The sequence below is a fragment of the Diplotaxodon limnothrissa genome, linkage group LG20, assembly GCF_057381915.1.
Source record: "Diplotaxodon limnothrissa isolate DT_005_m linkage group LG20, D_limnothrissa_male_GT1.1, whole genome shotgun sequence".
In the NCBI taxonomy this organism is placed as follows: Eukaryota; Metazoa; Chordata; class Actinopteri; order Cichliformes; family Cichlidae; genus Diplotaxodon; species Diplotaxodon limnothrissa.
The window spans coordinates 28,072,810-28,098,904 of record NC_140615.1 but is presented as its reverse complement, the minus strand read 5'-3'; the positions used below and the strand labels follow the sequence as shown (position 1 = coordinate 28,098,904).

General features: G+C 38.6%; 1 protein-coding gene across 1 annotated transcript in view; it reads right to left on the bottom strand.

The window, feature by feature from the left end:
- opn7b (opsin 7, group member b) overlaps positions 1 to 25,336 on the bottom strand; it is a 101,215-nt gene extending 75,879 nt beyond the window's left edge. The window contains exon 1 of the mRNA XM_085344362.1: positions 25,051 to 25,336. The gene's annotated coding sequence lies outside the window, so the exon portion shown is untranslated. The remainder of the gene's footprint in view (positions 1 to 25,050) is intronic.
- Positions 25,337 to 26,095: the final 759 nt, after the last annotated feature.

Genomic DNA, 26,095 nt, shown 5'->3' with positions numbered 1-26,095 from the left:
TGCTCTGTTTATAGTCTAGCTAGCTTGTTTCAAAGACTATGTACAGCAGCTTTAAATGTTTTCCAAAAGCACACATACACTTACTTTATCAGTGTTTCTCAAACTTTTTACAGTGTGTACCACCTGATAAAAAATGTCAAGCTCTCCTAAGTACCACTATGAAAGCATGAAAGTCATAAATCTTACAACACAAAATTAGTATTATTAAATTAGTCAAATTAGTATCTGCAGTAAAGATTTTTTCATGCATTGTATACGTTCACCACAGGCAAAGTTGCCTCTATTTTTTTTTTTTTTTTTTCTATATATTTTGTAATAATTTATTTGTAATAATTTATTCTGTTTTGGGAGTGTTTTTTTATGCATCTGTATTGGATGCATAACTGATGCAGGGACTGACAGAGACAGGGAAGAAGTCTCATTTAGGGCTGGGTATCGTCACTTTTTCCTAGAATCGATTCGATTCCGATTCACAAGGTGTCGAATCAAATCGTGGATCGAATTGATTCAATTTGATTTAAATCTGGGAAATTTTGCCTCAGACAGTTAGGAATATTATAATTCAGATCAGTACATTTACATATTTTTGTATCTATAAAAAGGAAGCTGACACTTTCCACACTTTATCAAAGGTGTGAGCATCACAGCAGATGCCTTTGTGTCAAAGTAGCTGAAGATAAAACACAGAAAAACATGAAGGTGATTTTCCAGGCCTGGGATTTTATAAAAATATTCTGCAGTACATCAAAAACAAAAGAAAACCATTAATCAACATATGAACATTACCTCTGAAGTTACAGCGGTTTTATTAGAGACATGGCGTTTTGCATTTTGTATAATTTTAAAAAGTTTAAATTTGTTCAGAAGACTATTGAACGGCAGAAATTAGGTTTTCTTTTCGGAAGTAAGTAAAAGGAAAAAAACAGCGGCCGACAGCCTGTAAACAACGGTAGACTTGTGCGTAACAAGCAAGCGAATAATGCAGAAAACAGATTTTTAAACGGGAAACTGTTCTTGAAGTATACTGAGAGAGCAAGAGAGAGAGAGAGAGAGCTGTGCATGAAGTGTGGAGGAAGCAAAACAGCAAAAGTCAGAGGGAATTCATGACGATGTTTTTGTGAAGTGTAGTTGGGATCTTCTTTTGCTGCTGGTTCGGTCAGTATTGTTTGGAGAGAGATAAAACGAACAGCTTTAGAATCAGCGCAAAAAGGGCGTAAACACAAAGTGCGGACCCGCCGAAACATCAGAATCAGCGAGCTGTCGGCTTTCAGCCCCGACCGTGTCCGTGCCGTCGGGTGAGAAAGGTGGCATCTCACTGATTCTGATCTGTCGGCGGGTCCGCGCTTTGTGTTTACGTCTTTGTGCAGAATCCGTGTACCTGCTCTCATTTACTGTTTTAGCTGTTTGGTGGTTGTTGAAATTTTGTGAGGTTTAACCTGAGATTCTGGCGTTTCGGGCAAAATCGATTCAGGATTTTAATGAATCCACATCACGTTATCCAAGCCATAATCGATTTTAATCGATAAATCGATTATCAAAACCCACCCCTAGTCTCATTGTGACAAGTAAAGTGTATCTTGGCTGGCTGGGCAGCTCTCTGGGTGCTCAGCACCCCCAAAGCTCTGATCCTAGAATCGCCCATGGTTCTCACCCTTCACCTTCTACACTATGGTGGGCTGTTTAACTGAAATGTTTTTGCTGTAAACGATTCTCAGTGATCATCCTTCACATTAAATTCAGGTCAGTTTGAAGCAGAAGTTGGAAGTGGTGCAGCAGTTCAAGTGGTTAGAACGTCCAGGGAGTATCATAAAAATAAGAACCACCCTGGAAGCTTTCTGGACATGTCTGAGAAGATAACCACACACTTTTGAAATGCCAACTGTCTGCAGAGAACCATTTCAGATTGGAAATCAACATTTTTGATATGCACACATTTCTGTCATGACAAATGCAAAGCATAAAGGAACCAACTTAAATAAGTTACAAATACTAAGGACTTTTATGGGGAATATTTATTCTGTTTGGGTATTCAAACTGTATTGTATAGTACTGTATGCACACCAGCCACACTATCAAAACCACTGACGGGTCAAGTGAATAATGCTGATGCTGAAGCTATTTTCTGCTGGATATTCTTGGTTTCTGGCATTCATGTCTATATTATTTTGGCATGCATCTAAACTCCATTTCTCCCCAAGCAAACCCACTCATGGGAATGGCATTCCCTGACACTAGTGACCTTCCTCTAGCATGATAATGCACCCCACCACACTGCTCAAGAATAGCTAGAAAAAACAGCACAGCAAAACTGCCCTGATCCCCATCCGACCGAGTGTACAAGTGATGCACCAGAACAACCCTGATCATAGAAGACTTTACACACAGATCTGCTGCAAACATGTGACACCCACTGTGGATGTTATCAGTCCAGATCCTGTATCCATGTGTCAATGTGTGAGCAAAAGACGACTTACTAAATTAATCCAAGAAGACATTATCACTGTAACCTCAGGCAGAGTCACTGCTCTACAGATCTCCTTAGATGAGGTCAAGATAGATAAGATTGAACACTTCAGATCAGTGCTTTATTTTAACCTCACAATAAACAACAAATGAAGTATTTGGCCTGCTGTTTTCCACGAGGATATCACTGAGGAAGAATAAAACAAAAACACACAATAGCATTTTTGTTTGTTTTCTATGAACTGCTGAACTGACCAGTTACACAGAGAGAGGGGAAAAGGGGGTCACAAATGCTTTTATAATATACAAGGAGCCTTGTGTAAGACAACAATGAAGAAACTGTTTCAAAAAGTGTACAAATTTCATAAGACACTGCTTAATTTTGTAATTCAATAAGTAAAACTTTAATGACAATCGCATATTTACGTACATCAAACCCATGTTTATATCATGGTTAAAAGTTACAAGTATCTCCATATTTCACTGGTTATAAGAACAGGCTGTGAAGGATTACCAAAAAAAAGGGCCCAAACATACAAACACATCCAAAACTTGCGTGCCATTTTTATATACCATTTTCCTTGTTTGATGGACACTGTTAAAAATGTTTTCTTAAACTCTTAAACTATCTCTTTCTTAAACTATCTATGCATTTAATCAATAAGATAAAAGAGAAAGAAGGACAATTTCAACAGCATCTCTTAGTTTCTACGTGATAAAGAAATGCTCCTGTAGTGAATGAAAAAATTGTAAATTTACTTCCTAAATTGTAAGCAGTAAAATGGAAAATCACAGAAATCTATAAATTAATTATCTTGGTGTATTGTGAATGGCTATGGGGGAAGTCCAAAATTTGTCCTACTTCATATTGTCCGAAGCCATCCAGCGGACCAAAATTGAATCTTTATCAGACCAATTCTGACCCCCGGACACTAGATTTGACACCCCGGCTATTCACCCCTAAGAAAAAGATTATGGAAAGAGGACACCTTTATAATAAAACACAAGACAAAAATATCTCATACTTGAAGGAACGTATACCTTTACGTGTACCTTTATGTACTCTCGAGGGAGACTTGATAAGAACACTGCATATGAAGGATTCATGCATTCAGGCTATTGTTTAACGTCCACATGGGAGCTGAACAATAGGCTATACTGTGTCATAAGAGTTCAGCCAAAGGAGTCTTCTTGAACTATAATAGTTAATTCAGTCAGCTGATGACAGAATGAGGACATTAATGGGATCTTTTTTTAGCAGTATTACACAATCAATGACTTTATTCAATGATGTGGTTCTTTCCGTTACAAAGAAAACTCAAATCCTTGTTTGGCACAGTACTTTCTTCCCTTTTTCCAGAACCTTGGCACTGAATATGTCATACACTTTAAGTTATAAAATATGTATGATGATGTATGCGGTTCTGCTTCTCAACCGAAAACACTGACTTTCAATCAAAGCAATAAAAATATATTCTATTGTAGTCAAACTGTCGAGTTTGTACTTAAAACTTTTTGGTTTTTTATTTTAAACTAAATGTCAGCATGCTAATATACACACTTTGCAATTATGCTGATGTTTACAGCAGGAATAGAGATTACAATGCATTTTGCATAGTGAAGATCACAAACCACAAACAATTAAAGCAGATGGAGTCATGGAGTCATGTTTTGTACACAACTTGCTATGTTCCATAGTGCTGGAAAGAATGCAGACCCGCTGATGGCTCTTCCTGAAAAGTCAAAACCTCTTTTAAGTTGTTCTTCCTGAAGGAAACAAAAACTTCTTTTTTCTTATTCTTTTTTGTGGGTTGCAACAGCAGAGTCATCTACCTCCATTTCACCCTATCCTCTTCTGTCACGCCAACCCTCTGCATGTCCTCCTTCATTACATTCATGTATCGTCTCTGTGGTCTTTCACTTTTCCTCCTTCCTGTCAGCTCCATTCTCACATCCTACACTTAAAACAGTCATAACACCTGAAATAAGATTTAAGTCTGCTTTTATTGTACAGTGCAGTGAAGAAGAGAAAGAGAGTGGGGGAAGAAAAGAAAACAAAGGGCCTCGGGTTGGAGTCAAACCCTGACTGCCTTGCAACCCAAAGTCACCTGCTAAGCCTGTGAGCCCAGCCAACTCCCTGGAAAAAGGATATTTTAAGGGTTTTCAAGAAAATGAAATTTATCTGTGGGTAAGGTTGCAATTGAACTTAACTTTTAATTTATTTACATCTAGCTTCATACATTAAATATGAAGCTAGATGCTGAAATCCACACACAAATCGTCTGACAGTTATTATAATCACATTTATAGTTTATAAGCATTTTACCATGTTGGCTTGGCACATTAGAATACCAACATTGTCCAACACATAGTGCAGTTTCCCAATTCATCCTCTGGCAATGATAAAAGCCTGTGTTACACTTAGAGTACTGACAACCCACAAAAGATATTCCAGTTAAATTAAAAAAAAATCAGACTTGCTATGGTATAGTAAAAAAAACATATCAAAGGTCTCAGTAGCATTCTTCTCCTGTCCACAAAATGTAGAAAATTGCATAACAGTCTAACTAATAGGCCAACATTCCTTGGAGCCATGCCACTACACAAAAAGCAGAGGTGTCACAGTGTGCCTTCAAACAAACATCAAACTGTTTTCAGCCTAAACAGAAGGAACAACAACACATAAAGACAATCCTGTTAGTGTATCCAGCACCAGTGCTTATGAAGAGACAACTTGCCAGTTTGCAGTGTTTTCCAAATCTCATGTGACCGCAAAACAATGCATCCAAGTTTTGACAAAAATCACCCACAGATACTGACTTTTAAAGGGGATTAGCTGGGAATTATACTTTATGAGAGCTTAGGGAATCACACATAAGCTTAGGTATTAAACCTGTATGCTAAATATTTGATGTTTTCTCTACTTCAACCAATATATAACACAAATCGTCATATAAAAAAAAGATGTATGTAAAACGTATGACTATAAAAACTATACAATTTTTACATTTTTATCCAGTAGTAGCTGTGTGTTTGGTGAGTATATACTTTAACAGCGATTTGTTCCCTTTGAAACGGCACAGCCGCACTATTCTCATGTTGCAGAGTGAAGAAGTCATTTATTATAGCATGCAGTGACCCAGAGGAAGGCTTACACTGAAGAATCTAATTTTGGTTAATCAAATGGCTACAATGGAGAAAAGCTACACCTCATTTGCATTGTCTGTTGGCTGATCCACGGTAATGGAGTGAAAGCTGCAGAACATGTGCATGCCAAAAAGCTTCAAGAGAGATAAAGTGCTGGCAGGATGCCAGTGCTTGCTCATAAATGTAATTTACACCCACCTCAAATCAAGGTCAGACATCTATAAAAAAAATATTTCACCGATGTTTCACTTCTAATTTCAGACCCTTTCTAAACTCCCTTCTAATTACTTTACAAGCTGGGTTATATTCAAAATTGTGAGTTCCATGGCAAAGGAAATAGGATTTATGGTGACGAACAGCTTGACCCTGAATCTTGATATGAAACTGACCAAAGGAAATGAAGTAATTGATAAAGGGGGGCAGAAGGGAAGAGATCATTAGACTGATTCAGTGGAAGATTATTTCTTGGACAGATGCTGACAGAATACTGAAATAAACACATTAAACTAGACTCTTGAGACTGCTCATTGAGTAGATTTACCAAAGTAAAGCCATTGACTTCCAAGCATTTGCTGTACCTTGAATCCAGGGCTGTAACCAGGGAATTACTGAGGTCCAGAATTTTGCTTCTTGATGCGTCATATTTCAAATTTAGCACCTGTTGTCCAATAAAAAATGGATAAGGCTATACTTCTAAAGAGACAAGGTCCTAGAGATGCAATATAATCAAAGCCAGAAATTTAGAAAAGTCTGAGGGACTTTATTTTACACAGTTTCCCACTTTAGCTGGAGGAGCTGTTTATGTAGAAACATGGAAGATGAGTGTTTTTTGTATAAAACAAGGAAATAAAGTAAACCTTAAAAAGTTATTTATTCACTTGAGATTTAAGTAGCTCAAGAGCAAAAGTTATTCAATGTCTTTGACCCTACTCATTCCCTCCTGGCATCTAAACCAACCAATTATCATTCCTCATGAGTCATGCGTCAACCTAACCCTCTAAATACAATCAAATTAGAGGCACTGTGGAACAGGACATAATTTAGGAAAATTCCTGTTGAGTCTTTTCAAAGTAAAAGCTATCTCAATCCAGATGGATTATTTACCAGGTAGCTGAGGGAAAATATATATCCACAATGACAATGTTACAGTTCCACTATACCTGAATAGAGCACTCACTCACAGCTTGTCACATACGTTGGCTAATAAAAAAAACTTTGAAAAACTTTTATTTAAGAAATTATAGTCCATTTCAACATAAAAGACCCCCCCCCCCCCCCCCCCCCCCTCCCCCACAAAAATGTTAGCACGAGTCAAATCTTAAAACACTGGGTACCCTTTTTGCAATGTACAGTCCAATGGATTTCAGCAGAAGTCTATCAGATGTTGCCTTAGGCAACTGTTCTCTACTCGTAGTGTCAATGTTACAGTGAGTGTTGGTTAAAAGAAAGCCAGGAAAAAAGGCTTGCGTTTGTTCAAAGTTGTGACAGGATGCATTAAACTGAAACTATGATGCGTTTGGTTGTCTAGTGAGGAATAATTTCATTGGGAACAATCCTTTCATTCAGTCAGCATTTGTATCCTGCAGCCCAAAGACCAGTCTGTAGTCAGTGCATTAAAGCAAAATTATTAGTGGCCATGAAGATCTGTGTTAGACAAAAACAATGCTTGTCTAGTTTCTTATTGAACTTATCTGACATTAATGTATGCACTGTTTTCATGTTGTGTTAAATGAAGATACACAGCAAATCCAGCATGTCCAAATTAACACTGTCGGATTTGATTTCAACACTATTAAAGTGTCTATATGGGTCCACACCAGAGAGTGTTAATTTAACTCTTTTTGGAGAGTTGGTTTGTTACATTAAAAGAATGTGACTCTGCTTAGAGTAAAATTAACTTTACTTTTGCAAGAAGACTATTAACACCAAAACATTTAACACTTTTGAATTTGCTGTGTACTTATTACATATAGGGAGAGAGTTAAATGTCTACAGGTGGATGGTAGGATGAAGGTGGAGGGGGTGTGAGAGAACTGTCAGATGGAGAAATTTGAAACTTTGCAGCCTAAAAACAACACCAAATTGTAAGGCCCGAAGAAACTGCATGTTACCTATGTATGAAGCAGTGCAGCTTGGGATGTCTGCCTGAAAAAATCTTCAGGCTCACTCATTTTGAATATCCAAATACAAACTGTTTAACCGCCAAAATACAAGTCAATAAACATCACAAATGTAGTGTAGCGTTGTTTTTGAAACAATCTAAGAAGCCAAAGGAAAATAGATCATGCAGCTCTGACCTCTCTGTTACTGTCGTTAAGAGCTTTCACTACAATGTGAGGAAGTGATATTGCTGAAAAACTGATAGAAAAAAACTAAATGTCACAGCTTGCCTTGGCAGACCGTGTTTAGGGTCGAAGAGGACCCAAATGCAGACACTTAGAATAAAACTATAATTTCACAAAAGGCGAGCAGTTTATTTGTGGCCGGGAAAAGGTACAAAGCAAAAGGCAGAGGTAAACTGAGGCAAACCTAACTAGAACTAAACTGGGAAAACTAAATGCTAAACACAATAGACAAAGAATAAAACCTTGAGCATGATAAGAACCTGGACATGGAAAAACCTGGATAAATGATGGCAAGAACTCGACAGAGGACTTAAATACACAGAAGGGTAATGAGGGAAGTGGAAACACCTGGGGAAACACAGCTGACACAAATGAACACTGCTCGCACTACAGGCTTGCTTGTTGTTCCTAGAGTAAGTAGAATGGGAGGGAGAGCCTTCAGATTTCAGGCCCCTCTTCTGTGGAACCAACTTCCAGTTTGGATTTTAAGATTTTAAGATTAGGCTTAAAACTTCCCTTTTTGCTAAAGCATATAGTTAGGGCTGGATCAGGTGACCCTAAATCCTCCCTTAGTTATGCTGCAATAGGCATAGGCTGTCGGGGGATTCCCATGATGCATTGAGTTTTTCCTTTCCAGTAACCTTTCTCACTCACTATGTGTTAATAGACCTCTCTGCATTGAATCATATCTGTTATTAACCTCTGTCTCTCTTCCACAGCATGTCTTTATCCTGTCTTCCTTCTCTCACCCCAACCAGTCGAAGCAGATGGCCCCGCCCCTCCCTGAGCTTGGTTCTGCCGGAGGTTTCTTCCTGTTAAAAGGGACTTTTTCCTTCCCACTGTCGCCAAAGTGCTTGCTCATAGGGGGTCATATGTTTGTTGGGTTTTTCTCTATATCCACTATTGTAGGATCTACTGTACAATATAAAGCGCCTTGAGGTGACTGTTGTTGTGATTTGGCGCTATATAAATAAAATTGAATTGAACTGTATTGAATTGAACATGACACCACAGAGGAAGCAAAACTAAACACACTGAACATGGAAACAAGACTTTCAAAATAAAGCAGGAAACATGGAGACACATGAACTGGAACATGCAAGCTTGACACAAGAGACAGAGAGAGGGGCAGGAGAGGAGGAGGGACACAGAGGAGAGAGACACAAGAGGAACCTACACAGACAAGGAGATAATACATGATAAACAGAAAAAGACTCAAGTAGACATGGAGGATAACATAAACTAGACTAAACTTCAACTAAGACGAACTAATAATAACCCCTGAACTTAACCTTATCTCATAAGTAATCAAAAATGACAAAATAACTCAAAATGCTGGGTCACAGACCCAGCCCCTTGACACAAATATTCCCCTTTGAAATTGTCACAAGGCAGATGCTACTGTCACTCAAAGAGCACATTTATCCACTCAGATCTGATTATCTGTCTGTCAAGCTCAGTTATTCTCCACTTAATTCTCTGACTCTCTGACTATTCATAAACAGTAAATATATAAATTTGTCTTAACCTTTTAGATGCTGCAAACAGAGGATTCTCAATTCATGCTAGTCACAGAAAGTAGGAAGTAGCGGGAGATTATGAGACTTTGTGGCTCGGTCAAATGTCTCAACAGTTTTATGTAGATAAATAGAGTCTAAACATGTTTGACACTGTATCTGAACTTGTTAAGTCAAACCTAAGGAGTAAAACAATACACTGGTGAAATCATATTGACTATGTGCATGAGAAAATGCTAACTTCCTGGTTTGAGACCGGATGTGGGGTTGTGCATTTCCGGCAGCTTTACTTTGCGGTCAATCGCTACTGCGAAGATATACTCCAAAATCATGTCCAAAACTCGAAAACGGAAAGATTGCGTTAAGTTACAAAGAGCAGAAGGTGGGAACACTCACTGCTGTTGTGTCATAAAAAATCTAATGATCAATTTTGACGTTTAAAGAGTTTAGATCGATCAGTTGTTTACATCACTCAACAGCAGAACTGCATTACTGCAGCAGAAGACACATCGTCCACATTCAGAAGCACATCTCTGTATAGTGACTGGTCTTATGATTTAAACAGGCAAATGTTCAGCATTCAAACTACAGGTGAAGAATAGTCAAACCAGATGTTTCCCCCGTTATGTCGATATCAGCTAGTCAAGTACACACCTACACAGCATGTTAACAAACCGTGAAAAAAGCCACACAAAAAATGAACGATTGCTGGTAACGGTTTCTATACATTAGTATTTATGAAGGGTATGTTGTGACTTACCTTCAAAATTACAGCGGTCCCTCGCTATAACGCGGTTCACCTTTCACCTCGCTGTTTCGCAGATTTTTTAGTGCAAGTTTGCACGTTTTTTTACGTCACATTGTGTCCTGCGACCAGACGATCTCCTCCGTGACGTCTCTCCCGTACAGTACAGAATCGCTGCATCGATCGCTAGCAGTGTGACTCTGAAGTGCAGTACTGTATGTCCACAATGTCCACGAAACGTTTTGTACCGTCAAAAAATAAAATTGGCTACTTGATTTCACCTATCGCTGGTTATTTTTAGGACATAACACCCGCGATAAACGAGGGACAGCTCAGAAATATAACATTTGAATCCCTTTTCTCTTTTGCTCTGAGGCGCGGGGCAAAAATATCGACAAGTCGATGAACATCATTTACAGATATATTGGGTAAATACCCAAGACATCTATAGAAATGTAAATCGCCGCTTGATTCATTCATTTGCTTAACTTGTTTTGGACCTTAAACCAGGCGCGAATAGGACACCGGAAACAAAGCTCCCCACAGGAGTTTCCGCACCGGAAGTAGCATATGCTAATGTGCACATAGTCAATTAGTGTCACTGTTATTTTGTATTGAATTGTAGCCTCATATGAATTTTGATCCATCCATCCATCCATTCGGTTCCGCTTATCCTTTTCAGGGTTGCGGGGGGCGCTGGAGCCTATCCCAGCTGTCATAGGGCGAGAGGCAGGGTACACCCTGGACAGGTCGCCAGTCTGTCGCAGGGCCAACACACAAGGACAGACAACCATTCACACTCACATTCACTCACAAATTCACACTTAGTGGCAATTTGGATTATCCAATTAACCTATCCCCACAAGCTGCATGTCTTTGGACGGTGGGAGGAAGCCAGAGTACCCGGAGAGAACCCACGCAAACACGGGGAGAACATGCAAACTCCACACAGAAAGACCCCGACCTGATGGTGGAATTGAACTCAGGACTTTCTTGCTGTGCGGCAACAGTGCTAACCACCGTGCCACCGTGCTGCCCATGAATTTTGATATGAATTGGTTTTTGTATATATGCGTTGGCGTCCTAAATGGTGCACAGCTCCAAGAGACAATGGATTGATTGGAAACATTGTATACAGTGTATATAAATGGCATCAATGACACACATATTCCTATCAATGCCCCAATGATACTGCACCAGCCAAAAGCAAATAGAGGGGGTGACACTCTATTTTCCTCCAAGCCATTGTCACAAAAGCAAACTCCACAACCTCCTTTACTATCATTTGTGACATGAATGTGCTATATTTCTTGATCCCTAAACTCCCTAAAGTGTTTTTGCTGACCACAGGTTCACAGATTTGTAAGTGCATTGCTTGAATGATGCTATATTTTGTTCAACTCACCCTTCCACAGAAATGCAAAAGAGAAGGTGGCAGTAAAATATGAGTCTCTAATGCCGGGCTCACACTGTGCGATTTTGTCAGTCGCGCGATTCAGCTCCTGCTCAAACTGTACGATTGACTCGCAGGAGTTAGAAGTTCGTAGGTCACGATGCAGGGTCTCACACTATACGACCCGATGCTCGGATGCGACCTGAGTGCTCACACTGTGCGTCCATAAAAGGTCCATGAAGGTTATAACAGAAATTCTGTCGCTCCCTCTCCCTCTCTGTCTTTCACTCACACAGACACGCACACCACCACCATCAACTTTGCTAAATTGCTAATGAAAAACATTGATCAGGCAGCTGTGATTGAGCAGCAATGTAGATCCAACTATTTTTGCGGTTGTTGTGGTCGTGATAATTTTGTGAGGCCACATCGAAAAGGCTCGGATGAGCTTTCCAAAGTTCTACAAGTGCCTCCATCGCTTGTGTCCAGATCACACGCTGCACTGCCGTGCTGCGCCGTCTTTTTCGCTGACATTTGTGTTTGCGCGTGCGCAGTGTGACAAACTGCGGTGACACCCTCACCTCAAACAGGTTTGAAATCCTCACGACCAAGCGATTGATGATCGGAAGCTGGTCGTGAGGTGTTAATCGCTTCTCGTTACCCCATGTATACTACATGATGCACGACACACGATGAAGGCCAAAATCGGGCCAATCGCCAAAACGGTCGCACGACTCAAAAATCCCCTCAAAATGGGCCAAAAATCGCACAGTGTGAGCCCGGCATAATATGAGATACTGGAGGTTGTATTCTTGTCTAAAATATACTGTTTATTCAGTGACTTGTATTTTTACAGTATTTTTTTGTTTTTCCACTATATAGAATAACATCATAAGAATATATCAGTCACAAGCTTTGTACAACAAACAATGTTCATTACACAAGACAAACTGTGAAAGAGTATTTTTTTCTTTTACTTTCTCTGTGTCTGCCGCTGTGATGGTTTCTGAATCCTGGGCCATCGTAAGACCTCAGGCACCGGCGGCTTGGTGTATTTTTAGGCAGCCCTTTCTTCATCACACCTTTCTACAGATCTGACAGTTGGCTAGCTTCTCTCTGTGCTACCTTGATCTTGGCCATCATGGGAGTTACTGCTGCTGGGTACTGTTCATCTTATTGCCAAGCTTCTCAAGAATCACTGTTGCCTTGGTGTAAATCAGCTACTTTGGTTGCAGTGATGGATTGGCCTTAAAGCAGCATTCACATCTTCATGTAGTCTTGGTAGTATATAGACTCTTTAAATAAGTAAATTGTGAAATTCTGATACATTGGCAACAGTGACAGATTTCAACAACTAGAAATTACACCCCTGCTGCAGGTGGTTTTAGCACTTCTATGAATTTCTACAATTTATGGGTTCCTGGAGAATTTTGGCGTGATGACATTTATAACTTTTTCCTGTGAACACTAATTAATTTTTGCTGCCTCGTGTCAAGAATTAATCATAAAACTTAGCTGACGTATGACTTCTCCAGGCCTCTGTAGCACTTTCATGTCTCTTATCTTTACGGTATGGTGTGAAGGCTTTTTAATAATATTTTTTGTTCTGGATGTTTTAGATTAGGAAGACATGAAGTCCTGAGTACCTTTGGTAAATGCCAAATCATTAGGTACAAATAACTAGGTAATACCTGAAACTGCATAACTTTTGGAGCATTTATGGTCAGCAGGGATATTTTTTATGAGTAATTTTCTACAAAAACCCTGACGTCAGGGTTTTGTAGAAAGGTTTTGTAGTTTGCTGATAAGCTGTTGATGTCATACACCAAAAGGATCCTGCCTTATACATTATACAGGACTTCTTTGTGATTTTCAGCTTTTATTTTTATAGCATGAAAACGAGTATTTTTAGCATATTGGATACAGGCAGTCATGTTTTTCCTAAACGGTGTAGTCTTTTAAAACCCTATTCATGTGTTTGGAACAGCCAGCGAAAGCACAGAGATGTAATGTAATCTTTCAGAGGAAAAGAATGTGAGAGATGAAGAGGCGACACTGTAAGATATGTGGACTGTTCTACTAACTGCTTGTCTGAATCCTAAATGAATCATCTCGAAGTTTATGGCAATGGAAAGCCTGTGTGCATAACGCATGTGGGAGTTTGCAGTGCACAGAGTTTCTCCACCTGAATCTGGTATTCTTGGTTTTATATATTTAATCTTATAGGTGTTGCTGATGCTTTGTTCTGAATGACTGGAGGGAGGATTATGAAAGACAACAAATGGGTACTTCCCATTTTTGTTGCCATGGATGCATCTTGGGAACAAATTTGTTGCTGTTGCAAATTGATTTTACTTGAGTGATTGGACTTGCTTTTCTTTGAAGATGGCAAAGTAGTAAATATTTAAATATATCCATATGTATGTGTGCGTGTGTGAGAGAGAGTATTTCTGTTTGTGTGTATGGATATGGATTTACAGATAGAAGAGAACTGAAAACCAGACAAAAGACACATACTAAAAGGATGCTACATGCTCCAGCTGTAAAGACATGATAATCAGTTCTAAATCCAACAGTGTGTTGATTTTGTTATACTTGCTGGCTAGGTTGTTGGATATGTCTATTCAGCTTGCCAACTTAAATGTGCTTGCCTAACATTAGTGTAGGCACATTTTAATAATCACATATAGACAATATATGACACACGCTATATGAAACACAGTAATATAGTTATTGTATTGTAGCTTCTTAAGTGTGGGAGATTACAGCACCATATTTAAAGAGGAACGGAGACAGACATCTGGTAAGTATGAACACAACCTATTAAATTACCAATATAACTCAGTGTGTAAATGTGATGGAATTTAGCACACAGGTGTGTGTGTGTGTGTGTGTGTGTGTGTGTGTGTGTGTGTGTGTGTGTGTGTGTGTGTGTGTGTGTGTGTGTGTGTTTTTATTTATGCATTTGCTAGTGTACTGGTGTATGTGTGCAAAATCATGTTCATGTTGTCCTTATAGTCTAAGCTGAGAGTGACAGCCTCATACATAATGCATTAAGAACATGAGGATAAGGATAGTTGACATTTGGTTGCTCGTCATTTAGGATATTTCTTCCCTGGGGGGGACTACGCTCTCAGATAATCACACATGGGTATTAATACACACACACACACACACACACACACACACACACACACGTTGCTGTACATAAGCCAAAGTATACAGTATTTCTCATCCGGGTACTGTAAATGGCAGATGTTCAAGTCAGAGTCAAAGGCTGGATTCAGCTCTGTGTAACCGTATTAAACAATAGCTGATTAAACAGCTTAAAGCACAGTGTGCATGCAGCATGGGCTCATGTGTCTACAATGCTTAGTGAAATGTGAGAGTTACAGTCAAATATGTATAATTCAAGCATTTTTAATTCTTATTCTTTGGTTGCAATTACGACACAGTTACATTTTTTTTTTTCATTTTTATAATATTTGTCCAGAATGTAAAGTGTAGCCACACTGCATCAGTTATGGTATTTAGACCAGCATGTTACATAAGTTCATGTTGTCTACTGAAGCATATACAGTACATAACACACATAACTCGGTGACACAGACATGTAGGAAGCAGCTGCGCAGCCAGGGCTTACTGCTGCAAGAACACTTTTATTTTTAAACCGTCTCTTTATTTCATCAAGAGGAGATCAAATGTGGGGAATGATATGAGCATGTCACAACAAAACTTAAAGAGCTGTCTGAACATTTTAGATTTATGTTTGTCAGTTATTTACCGGTTTACTGTTTTGTATAGTTAACTAAAACCGTGCGTTGGGTGAACACTTTTGATTATAGAGTTATAAGGTTAAAGTTTGTGCCAGAAAAGATTTTTATTTTCAACCTTTGACTCACCTGAGTTAATCTCCTTGTAATGTGAGTAAATTTAATTTTAAAAAGGCAACACAGCACATGAATATTGTGCCACTTGCGATAATGTCAATATTGCACCATACTAAATACATCAACACTTAAGTTGTGTTCGCGCTGAGGGCAATTTTTAATAGCCAGGGAACTTGTGACTATGGGCGAGAGAACCACAAGAGAAGGGAAGTGGGTTTGGAGCTGAACTCGATTAACAGGTGAATATCAGCTTCAACTCAAGTAGCAATTTTGCTTTTCAAAAAGAAAACTATGCTCAAGAAAGGCTGTAAAAAAAAAAGAAAGACAGAAAGAAAACAAAGGCTGTACGACAAGCCGAGGAATTTCAGAAGAGAACGGTATACATGCGAACGGTGTGACGCAGTGTTTAGAGAAAAAAAAATTAAAAGATACCCTCCACTAAAGGTGGTTATAGTGTGAGCATTAGGCTGAGAGTTGAATGCCCTAATTTGACACAGTTGGGTATTTAAGGCATTTACCATTGTCATAATTAGTACCAGTATAGTCTGGTACTATTTGCCCTCAGTGAAAACTTTACCTGTGACATCCTCAAATCCCAATTAATCTCTTAAGCCCCAAGCCTACCTGATCTCCTGCTTTTTGCCCCCGTATCAGGGGGCGTTGGGGCTTAAGAGGTTAAAAATGATACCAATTAAAGAAACATGAAAATTACTTCTGTGCTGTTTAAACTCTGAAATGACTGTGAACACAGAAGCTTTTTTTTTAATGTTGTACACAGACCATTTAATGTGGGCAATTACTGTGGCCACAGTCTCAGCCTGGTAGATAGAATTTAATTCCACATCACATGATCTGTTTTTGTAAAGCTAGCAAGCAAGACTGTTTTTTCAGTCAACTTTATGAACATTGTGTAACCTGGAAATTTTTGTATAATAATTTCAATATAGAATTGAATATACGAACATACCAAAAGCCACTAAGCAGCCACTGAAATTCCTCATGGATTTCTTAAATTCACTGACTACAGCAACCATTAGGTTAACAATTCACAGTATAGGACTGACTGAACATGTGAGTCTTTATACTGCAGGCAGTAGTTGGCTGATGCTATTACTGTAACTCTGCAGAGTTTTGGAAAACTAAACCCATGACCAATTTGCAGCTACACAGCTGAGTAAAAACATTCTATTTGGACATCTAACTCTGATTAGCTGCTCCTAACAAAACAGCTTAAATGGTTCAATGCTGGAAATTACACAATTCTAGGGGAAGCAAAAAGAAATTGCTAATGTTTTGATGAGAAAGGGAGAGAGCAATTGGCATTATTTCTTTATTCAGGGAACCATTATGATCTGATTTTATGCTGAACGTGAGCCTGTGAAACAGCAGGGCACAGTCAAAGGAGCTGGTTACCTTGCTCAGAAGTTGGATTCCGACTGTTGCCTGCAGCTCTTCATCTACACCTCAGTGTGGAAGGTCCTTCTTGTTCCACTTCACCCTGCATCATCTTAGACTGATTCACTGTTAAAATTGTAGAAAATGCCAGTTTTTTTGTTTTGTATGCAGTTTCAGTGATATGAGATCGCTTACAAACACACTGCAAAGTTTCCCTCTGACTACTTCATAATACAAATGCTTTTAAATATAGCTGTTGTTAAATGTGTTCAGCAAGATTTCTTTTGAAATCCTGACTGTTTAATTAGCATGACTAAAAACATTTTGTATGAGAGACTTCAGCTTGTAGTACTGTAAATTTTGCAGCATGTTTATGATAGCAGCATATTCTCAATCACTCTTTGGCAACAGTGTAAGTTTATTTAGTCAATAATTTAATTTTGACATTTTAATTAAATTTCATTCATTTTTTTTTATTTAATACGTATTTAATCGTAATTTGCAAATTTAATTTTAAAGACTTTAAAATTAATTAATTAGTTAATTAATTAATTTTTTAAAGAATTTAGTTAAAACTCTTTTCTCATCCAGATAATTTCAGGCAAGGCCTTGCATAAACAACATACTGCAGCCTTTCGCCAACTAAAAATATCTGGTGGCATTTGCATGATGAAACAAATGGATACAGCTGGACTGTTGAGCAGCTAGACTTCTCTATCAGAAAATAATGGGACAACATTCCTCTCCCAAAAGTCCAGCAGCTCAGTACCCAAACATTTACGTACTGTTGTTAAAAGAAAAGGGGAAGCTAAAGATGGGCAAACATAGCTCTATTTTTGAGACATGTTGCTGTCATCAAATCGAAATGTCCCTACTTTTTTTTTCTTTCTTCAAATGGTGCATTTTCCCAGTTTAAACATTTGACATCTTAGTCACCCTTTCTATTATTGCTCGGTAATAAAGTGGTAAAAGTAGGGTAACAAGGCAAAAATGAAATCTAAATAATTACAGCTCAATTACCAAAGTAATAACCACTGAATATCCAAGTATCGTGGCAGCAACAGTGGTCACATTTGAGTAACATTACACTAAAATGAATATAATTGGATAATAAAGGGCCAAAAACTGGGTGTAATAATGTGGCTGCACTGCTCGGTAATAAAGTGGTGATAGTAGAGTAACAAGAATGTCATAATGTGTGATTTCTAAGTTATTACCACTAATTACCTGTGGTAGTTTCTGTGTGATAAGCAGGAACCACAGCTGCAAAATTGCCTTTAAAGTGATGCACACTCACTATTGACTTAATTAAATCTAAAACCGTGGTAAAAAAAATAAAATGTTCTGTGTACTTTTTTTTTTCAGCCATAGAAGCACATCATCTAACGTGTAAATCTCTAACATCCACTGAATCAAGCAGTCTCCTTCTGTGTGTGTTGCTGTACTTTTTCTGAGAACCGATTATCCAGGCACACTGCTGGGGACTCAAGTAAGTGCACCCTGAAGTTAGAGGTCGGCGGTCTCATTTTAGGTGCCTTTTCGCTGTTGCTAGGCAATGGGTGTAGCCTGTCACTCTAGTTGCTAGGCATCATCACAATCAAAGGCAAATAATTTCATGTGATGATGTCACACCTAGTATTGTAGGATATGGTAACTCAGAGAAGTGATTTTTTACTAAGCGTTTTAAAGAACCATTACTACCTCAATGAGTTGTCAATGAGTTGTCACAGCTACTGTCAAATTACAGCCACTCAATGTCAATTGTTTTATTGGCGGGCATTTGACTCTTGCCTTACACAGTGTATATTCAGCTTTCAGAGTGTTAACATCTGATGAGAAGCAAGAAGTGCAATGTGTCTGCCTTCAGCAAACATTAGGTGTAAAATGCATGCAAATTATTACCAATTCAATAACTGATATTCATTGTAGGTTGGAGAATTGAGAGGCTTTTCCTTGTGTTTGTTTTTACTTGAGCCCGCAGCTGCAACAGAGCAGATAGTGAGAAGCAAACATGATTTCCCCATGCAGCAAAAGTAAAAAGTCAAGACATGGTTAATGAATCACTTTGGTAACTCCAAACTGGATTCACTCAATTAATGCTGTTAAACTGCATTCCTACACACAAGTTGCAGATTAGGACACTAAATTGCAAAGAAATGCTTCTTTGGACACACTGAGGAAGTCAAGAAATTCTTAACTTTTATTAGCTCTTTGTGTTTGTCCTTAAAATGCAATTTCATATGGTCCACATACAAAGCATAGAGTAGAGATAGTGCTGCGTACAAGGAAAAGCTAAGGATTTCAAATGAAGTAGTCTATAAATAGACTAAAGAGAGAAAAAAAGGGTCTTTTTGATGTAAATTGGGGTTCTCAGCCGTTCTGTGTATTTGTAATGTATTAAACTCTCAATGTGGTAAGAAACAATTGAGAATGAAAGCAAAGAGGGTATTGTGCTCTTCGGTGTCACATTATCCCTTGGGCATGTCCTGTGATTTCTGCTGATTTGTGCTGGGAAGAAGGGGAAATCTTTGACAAAATTGTTATGGTCTTTAGAAGCTCTGAGATCAGACTCCAGCTAAAAAAGCTCTTTGTAGAAAACTATGTGCTTTACACTTGTTCTGATTCTCATAATGCCCTAAGCAGCATTTTCCAACTTTCTGTTTAAGACATTCTTGAATGAAGCTGGGATTTGTGATCTGTTGTTTATATGGTTTTGTATTGGGTTTTATTTATTTTTGTTTTTTAATTTGGAAAAGCAGTGAAGAGCAGTGTTATTGGAGGGCCAGATATGTAAAAGATTTATTTTATTGATCCTGTTATTTGGTTTTAAGCCTGTAAAATTTCATATAAAGGATAAAGATTATAAAAAGACTGTTTGAATTTTTTTAACAAGCGATAAATAATTTTGACCTTTATTACTTTGACTGTAAGATAATAAATATTATTGCTGCATTAGACCAAACAGAGTAATAAAAAAAACAAGTTGCCGTTCTATCACCCAAGACTTGGACTGATTGTAATAACACAAAAACACTGCACAGTAGACTGTCCGTATACACTGTAACTGACTAAATGCAATTATAATTCAATTATACCAATGTAGCTAATTATGGTAGAAGCATATTAAGATGTACTAATACATCAACTACTAACAGTAGATTATCATTTAATTTCCTGTCAGATTCTCAAACATTCATTCTGCATCTTCATTAAATGTGCAAAAAGATGAAATTCAAATGACAGACATCAAGTTAGCAAAAGTAAATGAAACATGATTTAGTTGGCCCACAGCCACACGCTTGGTCTTACTAGTTAATGCAGTGGTTCCCAAATTAATTTTTGCTGGGCCCCCCTTTGTTTTACAGAAAAATGTTTGCGCGCCCCCCCCCCCTGCACGCGCACACACACACAAACGCACGCTAACACTAACGCACGCTAACACTAACGTACGCTAACACATCCTCCAACCACACAAACCCATATTTTGCTCAATTGCGGTTTATTTCACACCTCAAATATTTAGTAAACAATTAAGCAAATACAAGTAATCTGCAGGTAGTAAGAAAATAAACTACTAACTCTTTTACGCTACGTCCGCACCTACACGGGTACTTTTGAAAACGCAACTGTTTCGTCCACACGTAAACGGCGTTTGGAATCACCGAAAACTGAGATTTTTTAAAACTCATTTTTTGCGTTTACGTGTGGACGAGGAATACAGAGTTCGTCATGCAACGTTAAAGGTATGCGCCTTTTTTCACGTCAGCTGTGCGCCACGTTATTGTTTACATGAGATGAATTGCAGAATGGCAGATAGTCAGATTAACAGTATTTTGTCTCTATCTGCAGGTTTTACACGCTTACATATAAACACGCAGTTACTGTCCCTCTATTTACAAAGGCAGAAGCATCATGGTGTAATTATTTTACGTGTAGTTGGTTTTTTTTTCTGTGTAATAATATTCAACATTGCTATCAATACATTTATCAAAAAAAATGTCTCTCTGTGCAAAATGAGTCTAAAAACATAAACAGCTGTGGGATCCTGTTTGGAGAGCCAGGCGCGTGCTCCCGACGCAGGGAAAACCAATTCTGCAGGGGAGACCTGGCACTTGTGCAGGTGAAACCAAAGGGCAGATATGCTTCACCATATTTTCAAGTCTTTGGCTTAGAATGAAGTTGGTTTGGAAACATATTCTGCGATGCTTCATCTCCTGCTTTGCGTTTGTGTGGGGCGCTCCATGCTAGCAGTGTCCAAGTGTTGTTTTTGGGGTTTTTTTCCCTTTTCATGCCACCCCCACCCCGCAATGGCTCTGCCTAGGGGGCGGGCCCCACACTTTGGGAAGGTCTGAGTTAATGGATCAATGAGCCTTTCCGCCAGTTTGTGTGTGAACATAATAACCACATGTGTGGCTTTCCACTGGAAATATGATGAATCTTCATTCATAATGCACTCCTATACACCGTCAGTGACCTCTTCCACTTACATCTCACCATAAAAACAAGGGTAATAAGGCTTTTTTTGAGTGTGTGCGCGTGTTCATGTGTGTGTGCATGCCCTCTTTATTCATAATCAATGACGTAACCTTGACTATCATTCTAGCATGCTAGCACTTTCCCCAACTAAATAGATTACATTAATTTGTTCTGGCAACTCTTCAACCCATTTTAAAGGAAAGATGTAAAATAACAGGAGCAAATAGAGTAAAAAGTAGTAGTCCGGAAACATCAGGACACCAACATGATGTAATCACCTTGAAGAAAGAGCAGATGTGGTGAGTGGTCAATATAAAATATCACCTTCCTAATACAAAGGTACTTGGGAGTTCTCCTTCATCTGCTCCATAAACCTGATTTATTGTGGACTCAGCCTTTCACACCCACTGGTACGTCACTGCAACCCGCCTTCCCTCCCACATTGATGTGGAAACTGATGCTTGAAATGACACCTCCATAAAGTCACAGAGTGCGACTAGCTGGGTTATATCATGGGTTATAAATAAATAAAGTCAGAGTCAGATGACACATACATACACGCATTCATCCACACACGCTAAACATGTGCCACAAATAGGTGTATACTTTCATAATAAGTAGGGCATCAACCAGCGATTATTATGAGGATCTCAAATGTCAGAAATGAAAGACAAAAAGATTCACCATTCACTGAAGTCAAAGGGATGTCTTCATAACTTCATGTTAGACCTGCAACTAATAGCTCAATTTTTAAGATTAAAGAATCATTTGGTCTTTAAAATGTCTGAAACAAAAACAAGGTCACAAAGATCTTTGAGGATTCATAAATAATTTCTGATAAGGCTGAAATTCTTGCCAGTCTGAACAAGACTTTCATTTTCTCTGATTCTCTTAACATTACTTATCAGATTCCCTCTAATGTTTGCTCTAATGATAATATTCTCAGAAGTTATTCCTTTAATTTTCTTCCAGAGACAGTCCCACAGGTGCATAAAGCCCTCAAACATTTGGAAGCCCACAAGCCAGGAAGTCGGCAGGTCCTTTTAACCTCAAACTTTTACTTTTTAAAGCTAGCAGTGGATTTTATTACTCTGCTTTTGCCATATCTTTTTAACCCTCTCAAGGCAGGCGTTGCCGATTTGCAACAGTTAAAAACTAACAACCTGATTACCCCACATACATATTTTATTTGAGTTTTTTTTACTCAGAAGTACCACTGCAGGACTTGGTTGTGCATTAGCAACAAAAAGTTTACTTTGAGCCTGAGAGGGTTAATCTCTCTGTGGCAACTTATACAATTTATCCAGATAAAAAAAACAGCATGCAACATTGAGCTTTTTATTGACATCTATAAAGCTTTTGACTCTGTGGATCAGTTTTAAACTGAAGACTTGAAGACCCATGTAGGAAGGCTTTGAATAATATCCTGTTGGGCAGATTTCAATGCAATCGCCCAGAGTACCACTTCTAGCTTCCTGGGCTCATCTGAAGATGTGCCCCAGAAATTGGTCCTCATCTCGGACTGATCTTTCTATTCATATTGATTAAAATATTTGAAATTCAAACGTCAGCTTTTTCACATAGAAGTCTACTTTGCAACTGCCTCTAGTCAGGTTGTTTAAGTCCCACTACAAATCAATACTCCACAGAATTCCCAGTTTGATTTAAAACCCTGCATTGTTCTCAAATGCTAAACCTTCCACTGAAATTCACTGAAACTTTAATTTATCAGTACTTTTTATGTATCTCAGATATTTATCATGTTCATTTTTAAAATCACTACTGTGGCTACGTAGTGTTTTGTTTGCCTCTGCTGATATCTTATCAGTGGAGGCGTTTGTGGTCCTTGAATTCTTAACATTAATCTTTTCCCATGTCTGATCCTCATCATTACATATACAATTACCAGCTACTGACAGGTGAGATTAATTAATACTGTTTCAAAGGTGTCAGTTATGTGAAGGGGGTGGAAGCTGGGGTATATATCCTATTAGACACAGTCATTCCTTGGAGAGCTAAATGTGGGTAAGTGATAGGACCTAAGAGATTTTTGAAAAGAGACAAACTGTGATGGGTAGAAAGGGTCAGATGGCCATGTTCTGCAGAGGTTAGTGGAAGGAAGGAAAACCAATGCATAGGTGACAGGGATGTGGGCATAGTGATGTGCATTGGAAGTAAAGGCTGGCTCTGATCTCTAATGTTGTCACACTGCAAGAGCTGCTGAGGAATGGTTAGAGGACACACCAAAGACTTCTAGGCATTGACTTGTTTTCAGTTTGATGTATCTTCTGTGCTGTAAGAACAACCTTACAATGTGACTGCTGCTAAAGTCTTAGTGCCTAATGCTACAAGTTGCCTTTAGAGTCTTTGTTTGTTTTACAAGTCAAATATTATGCAGCTGGTTTGTATATAGCCTCCGTAAGTAATTAAATATCTTTGCTTTGCCTGTCAGGCTTTTCTAGTCTAGCGATGCTGTGATCATCAAATTAACAGATGCACAAGCGGTTAGATTTCTCCCTGTGATACTTTTGTTTTTATCTTTAGCACTAAACACCTTTGATAAAGATTTTATCGAGCTGTGATTAAATTAGAGAACCAAAAAGCTTGAAGGCAATCACATTTGATTTAGCTATTTGGGCAAGCTTTTGCGTCATACAACAGTTCAAGAAGGCATCATTGTAACTGAGCAGAATTGATTAGATAAAATCAAATCGAGTATTGTTTGGTTAGCTCATAAGATAACCAACATAAAGGATTTGTTCTTAGCCCATTAACACGAGAAAGTCTTTATTCACATTTGACCTTTCCGTGTCAAACTCTGATGGTAAACTCACCATAAAACACCAAAGCAAATAGAGTTAGACACACTGGAGTCTCAACATGAGGCACGCAGAGACAGAGAGAGATTCTGATAGATACAGCTGGCATTACTGAGGGAGCAACGTATCTTTGGTCAAGCTCCTCAGGAGAGACACTGATGATCCCTATTTATGTTTTATGAGAGTCTTCACTACAAGTACATTCACTGACACAATTTACAGACACATCAACCGGGAAATCCGAGTCGCATGTATGGCAGGGGTACATTTTGCTCCATGTTATTCAAGGTTAATCAAAGTTTAATAGAATCTTCATCTTATAAAATACACTCGGTGTACAGAGTAAATGACTCAAAGGTGTTTTAGCCATAGCTACTGTGATTCACATGACATATTTAAAGTGACTTTAATTCAATAGATGATGAAGCAAGAAAACCAAATAACTCAACAGCTTAATCTTTTAAACCTACACTTACACGCTCACCCAGTCACCTTTTATTGCTTTAACTCCTTAAGGAAAAGAGTTACTCTTGGATGTAAGAACATATAGTAGGATTGTGTCTTCGTTAATTCAGTAATGTAAGAGCTTTGGGATTTCAGCACTTGATATAAGCAAGTCTATAAAAATGTTAAGCAGGTCAGACAATAAACAGTGAAACTTGAGCTTGGAACAAGCTCAAGATGTACTTGGCTACATGTAGTTTCTTTATTTAAAAAAAAAATTATTCTAAATTTACAAAGCTTGTACAGCAATACTTTATAATCAGAAATTCAGTATTTGAGCAAAGAAACAGAAAACTTGTACGAGTCTGGTTACAACACCAAACACATCCAGTCAGTAAAATAAATGATCTCCTTACCTTAATGAGAGGGTATGCCAGGGTTGGCTGGGAATCATGGGTGTTGAGTCAGGTCCAGTGCAAAACTGGTTAAATCTTCTCACACGTGTGGTAGTGCTATGAAAACCAGTAGAGTTGAACATGCATAGCCACTGGTAAACTCTGGTGTATACTACGCGCTCAAGCGCTCCCTCACCGAGTGAGCACACAAGTCGTCAGCAGCAGCAGCCCGACAGCTGTGCTCGGGGAGATCCAAGAGTCGTCAGATAGAAACAGACATGCTGCCTTGTGCTGCCGGTCTCTGCTCTCCAGCACTCTCCTCTGTCTCTCTGTCTGCAGCTCCCACTCTCTCACCAGTCTGTGTTGCTCTGCTCTGTCTCTCTCTCCCCCCTTAAATCTCGCTCTTGTACACATGCATTTTCCACACTGCATCTGCTGCCTCGCTTTCTCCCACAAACACACACACACGCGTACATCTCTCTCAATTTTTATGTTCCAGCATTTTTCTTAACACACCACGTTCTCCTTGTAGTTACCCCAAATACTCTTTAATGGTTTTAATGTCTCTATATTTTCCAATTCATTCTAGTTACTTTTCCCTCTTTACAATCTCTCCTCCCAGTATTTTTTTCTGTTATCACATTTTCACTTTTAGCCCTAACCCTTGATGTACATTGGATTTTAGAGATTTAACATACTATACAGGAGAAAGACAGAGGCACTGAAGAGAGAAAGATGAAAACAGAAAGCTAACCGTGAGAATGCAAAGGCACAATGACACACGCGCACAAAATGAATATCTTGATGTGGGGAGTTCTCGGGAGTGGACTGGGGCACAGGTTTGACTTTGAAGTGCAACTGAAAGCAAAATGTCATGCTTAATGTTCGCTCCCTTAGCACAGTTTATTGCTACCAGCAAAGTCACACTAGTGTGGGTGCATTTGCTCCCCAAGTTGCTTGAATAGAATTTCACAAGGCTGGAGAAAAAGGGGTCCCAAAAGCTGCAACAACACAGAATTTGCAGACCACACTAATTATAAACTATTTACATTTTCATACACAAGAT